Below are 5,052 nucleotides of genomic sequence, written 5' to 3'. Positions count from 1 at the left end.
AACACCAAGAAACGTGCTGTGCAGTGCTGTGCTGTGTATGCCGTGTGAGCCAGGCTGAGTGCTCTGGGGTGGATATGGCTTTAATGAGCATGGGCTAGGCCTGTAAAACCGCTCCTGATGTGTCTCGTCAGCGCACCTAATGAGGCCTGTACTCCCTCCATTCCCCAGGCAACCCCGACACCCTGGAAAACCTGGAGAGGAACTAGAGACTGCCTGCCTTCTAGCCCAGCCGGTCCTCTCCTTTCCTCTCCTTGTTCTTTCCTCTCTCCTCTCCTCCTCTTTCTTTTCTTCTCCTCTCCTCTCCTCTCCTCCCTCTCTCCTCTTTCCCGTCCTCTCCTCTACCTTGTTCTCGTCTCATCCCACGTCTGCTTGTTTCACTTCTTTCTCTCTCCTCTCTCTTTGTATTTTTATCCCACCTTCACCATCACATTTCTGCACATTTCTGCATCACATGTCTGTTTGGACCTTGAATAGTCATTCTTAGCTTTGCATGTATACCGATCACAATTGAGGACGCACACTGTAAAGGACAGACAGGAAGACTGCACTAATCTGATGCATACAGTCTCATGGAAACCTTTTAATCTGTGTTAAAGGCCTTGTCTGTTTGTCAATTGAGGAGCTAAGTAGAAGAAAAGTACTCATGTATTTAATCACCCAAAATGCAGTAAGTGGCGTGAGTGCACATCCTGTTAGGTACACATCCTGTTTGCTAGATGTGGACCTTTCTCTTCGGCTGGAGACTAGCGATGGCGCAGACTTCCTTGTTCAAAAGGTGGGGCCCTCAGAGTTGGCATAGACATCCAGCAACTCCGTATGGACTTCCTTGTTTTGCCAGAATGGGCTGAAGTCCCTTATTTGGCGTTCCATGTGCCTTTTGTGGTGATCCTGAGCAGCATGTTGTTAGTCAAGAGGGCGAGGTTGTCTCTGTCTGACTTGCACGCGCACACACACACACACACACACAGAGCTGTTTGTCTTGTGCGCTGGCACACCCTGCCGTACCGGGCTCTGCTGAGGGCGTTTATGTGGTGAGAATGACTGGTCTCTCACACACAGCTCATCTGTCCGACCTTATGAGGGCAGGCCACAGCCTTGCGCAGACAAGCCGAGGCCAACTTGGGCTGGCCAAACATCTGACGGGGCTGAAAGGACACAGAAATGCATCACTTTTTATTGGCCTCAGAGGAGCTCTTGCAGTCTGTTTGGTGATGAGGGAAATGAGGGTTTTATCAAGTGCGCATGTGAGTGCGTGATGGTGAGCGTTGTGAAATCAGTGAAGAGATTGGTTTGAGCAATATTAAACGTCTTTGGTTTCCACTGACATTTCAGACCATTTTTGAAAGTACATTGTGTTCCTTCAGATCTCTCTCCCTATTCTGAAGATCAGTCAAGTGGCTTTCAGCATGAATTTTTCACGCTCAAGGAGACGGACTTGTGTTATTTATGTGTCAGTGGTACATTTTATGTTACATTCAGAGATCTTTTGATTGGAATTGAGTCATTTACTGAGATGTCCTTTTATGTGATGTGCCACCCTGAAGTGACTTCAAAATCTGTGTCACTTTGAGATATAGTGCCATTTTCTCATTCGGATTGGTGACATGGCCCATTTAGGTTCATGACCATGAGAAGGCAAATGAGACATATTCAAACCAGGTTATTTCTCTAAAGGTCTGTATCTGTAAAACTCCTTCAAACCACAAGAGTGCAGCATAACCCAAGATTTAAAAAATCAGGGGCCTCTTGTTGAGGATGGCAAATAGAGTAACAACACCGAGGATGTCTGTCTGTCAGCTCTGTGATATTGCATCTATAAATCGGTCCATTTAAATATTCAACAGCATGCATAGAGTTTGTTTTGTTCATACATATGAAGTTGTCTTTTTCTTTAATGTAAACAAAATTCTGTACAACAAGCAGGTATGTGAATTAGGGAGTAGATAATTTAATTACATTTTTAATTAATTTAAAAGTTTTTTAAATGTACATTTGGTGAGTCTTGTCTGGTCCGTGGTGCTGTTTTATGCTTTTCCAAATGAAACCCTTTTTACCATGCTGCAGATTGAAAACCAGTCTATTAGTGGAACTACGGAATCTCTACTGATGTGGTGCCTTTCACTAGCCTGACGAGCCAGACCCACATTAAAATGTAGGGTCTGGGCACTCACCGTTCGCAGTGCTCAGTCCGAGGGGCGGGATAATCGGTTGTCTTTCAAATTTCCTCTACACGCAGGACAGCGCTATGAGTCCCATGCGTTTCCCACCAGCGGAGCTAGTTGGCTAGTTCAAACTTTTGCCAACTTAAAAGCTTAACTCATGTCACACTGTTCGCCAACAGCAACATCTATCTTATTTGTTTTCAAATAGCAGGAAATTCAAGCCAAACCGTTGCAACTCTGCCATCAATCATTATGTTAAGCCCGCCTAACGACTCTATACATGATTTGATTGGCCTGATAGAAGTTTAATTTTTCGAGCTCACAAGCCAACGGAGAGTTGCTAGACTAGCCCTGGCAGCAAATTTAATTTGCTGCCGCTAGGGTGCGTCTAGATTTCTAGGCTAGCCTTTCACATGATCATGATAAAGTTTTCATTTTGAATGAAGAGAATGATTGACAGTTTAGTTTGTGGGTTAGAAGACATGTTCTATTGGATGTGACTTATATGTAGGTGTGAGGTGTGTATGTACAGTGTTTCTGTCTGTAGTGAGTGCATTCTCATAAATGGCCTCTGGGTGGAGCTATAGCAGCATGTGCTTGATAGATCATCTACACTCCAGTCTGCACTGAATTGCTGATATTTTGTAAGACTGTTTTTGAGAGTGTTTTTACATTTAGCCAATGTTTTTCTTGCCAACTTTCGGTCTTGTGGAATCATCTTATGTCTTGTATAGAATACAATTCTAAATCTAGGACAGTTAATCATAGTTAATTACAGTTTTTACAGAACTCATCTTCTCAAAAGACATCACATTTGTCTTGAAAAATTAAGTCATGTCCTCAAAACCATCACTTCTCTGAAACAGAACATTTTTGCATCTGGTTACCCCAACATTATGTCTGCAGTTTAGTATGGAGTCACTGCGTAATGTGCTGATGAAGACTTCTTTTTGAGTAGAGTTATGTCTTATGCTTCTATGTTCGTTTTAGACTCAAGACATCAAAAATGCAAGACTACCTTTTTTATTGTAACAAATGCTAGATTTGTCTTGAGATGTGGTATAGTACACATCATAGAGAGTTTTAGAAGAAGCAGGCACACAATATAGATTATTGACTATACTATAGATTACAGACATCATTTGACATGGATTGTGGACTCTACAAACAAGTAATTGTTTTATTATAACTTATAGTCTGCTTGGAGTTCATCCATGTGCAGTTGATGGTGCCATTGTAGCGTAATGTGGTCAAAAAACATCAGAGGGTACGCTGACATCCGTACATCCAACCTCTATCATCCGCACATACACATGTTTATGGTTTTGTTTATGGTTATGGTTCTTAGCAGAAGCTTTTGTCCAAAGCGACTTACAATGGCTTCAATAAACCTTACAGTCATACCAATATTAGTAATAGACTAAATAGAATCTACGAAAATAATAACAATGAACATGGTCATAATAACCGTAAACATATACCTGGCAGGGGTGATGATCAAGAAGGTTGTTTCCCCAGGGCGAGGCTCGGCCATTGCACACCCGGTCGTGCTGACCCCTGCGAATTCCTCAAATGTGGGAATCTCGACTGCACAATTTCTGGTGGGGCAGCCGTGGCCTACTGGTTAGCACTTCGGACCTGTTACCAGTAGGCACAGCTGAAGTGCCCTTGAGCAAGGCACCTAACCCCTCACTGCTCCCCGAGCGCCGCTGTTGATGCAGGCAGCTCACTGCACCGGGATTAGTGTGTGCTTCACCACACTGTGTTCTGTGTGTGTTTCACTAATTCACGGATTGGGATAAATGCAGAAACCAAATTTCCCTCACGGGATCAAAAGAGTATATATACTTATACTTATATATAAACATACAACCTCTGAAATCTGCTCATACACCTTTTGATGGTAAAATTGCCACTCGAACCATTACAGACACTCGCACACTGGCCTTAGACTTAAAATCTCTGTTTCCACCCTTAATCAGGGAGTGTATATTGAGATTTATTTTACTTAGAGAAGTCCAACCTGCACAAAGCAAACTATGGAACAGTTGCGGGATAGTGGAAATCTATTCTGTGTAGGCCAGTTTTCAAGAGCCAGCTCCCCGAGCCTAACTACAACTTCTCAGTGAGCTCTCAGCTCTTCCATTCCTTTCTCCATTAGGGAATGCTACATATCAGTGTGATTTTTGAAATTGTAAGAATTATGAGGGCACGTACGAGATACGTTCAGTTTCTCTTGCACAACGCCTGGTTGAAACCTGGTCCGAACTTTGCTCAGAGCAGAGCAGGGCAGGGCTGGAGAGGATGGGTGGGAGAGTCTTCACACATGAGACTAGAGGGTTGGGGAGGGAGGAGGAGAATGTGTGTGTGTGTGTGTGCATTAAGTAAGTATATATACTCTTTTGATCCTGTGAGGGAATTTGGTCTCTGCATTTATCCCAATTCGTGAATTAGTGAAACACACTCAGCACACAGTGAACACACAGTGAGGTGAAGCAAACACTAAATAGACAGATAGATAGATAGATAGATAGATACTTTATTGATCCCCAAGGGGAAATTCAAGGGTCTCAGTAGCATACAGACATCACACACAACATGCACTTACAGCAGAAATGGTAAACATAAGTGTAATAAACATATAACTGAACTCCACTGTACAATAAAGACAGTAGAAGATAAAAACTAAAATACTAAAACTAAATACTAAATACACTATATAAATTAAATTAAGAAAGTCCAATGTGCTTGAGGGTGATCAAGCATAAGACGCTTGTAGTGACAGGGCCAGGACTGGTAAGGTGCTAAAGGGAGTGAGTGTCATGGTGAAGGTGCAAACAGTAGTCTAACCATAGTCCTTAGTTATGTGTGCCTGGCAAGGTGCTCAAGA

General features: G+C 42.8%; 1 non-coding gene across 1 annotated transcript; it reads left to right on the top strand.

Moving 5' to 3' along the window:
* The first annotated feature begins 3,635 nt into the window (after nt 1–3,635).
* Nucleotides 3,636–3,797, top strand: LOC125294064. Its single transcript, XR_007193477.1, has one exon. It is a non-coding gene; the product is annotated as a U1 spliceosomal RNA (small nuclear RNA).
* Nucleotides 3,798–5,052: the final 1,255 nt, after the last annotated feature.

Source organism: Alosa alosa, chromosome 4 (genome assembly GCF_017589495.1).
Source record: "Alosa alosa isolate M-15738 ecotype Scorff River chromosome 4, AALO_Geno_1.1, whole genome shotgun sequence".
NCBI lineage: Eukaryota > Metazoa > Chordata > Actinopteri > Clupeiformes > Clupeidae > Alosa > Alosa alosa.
The sequence above is the reverse complement of the archived record's forward strand: the minus strand, read 5'-3'. Positions and strand labels throughout refer to the sequence as shown.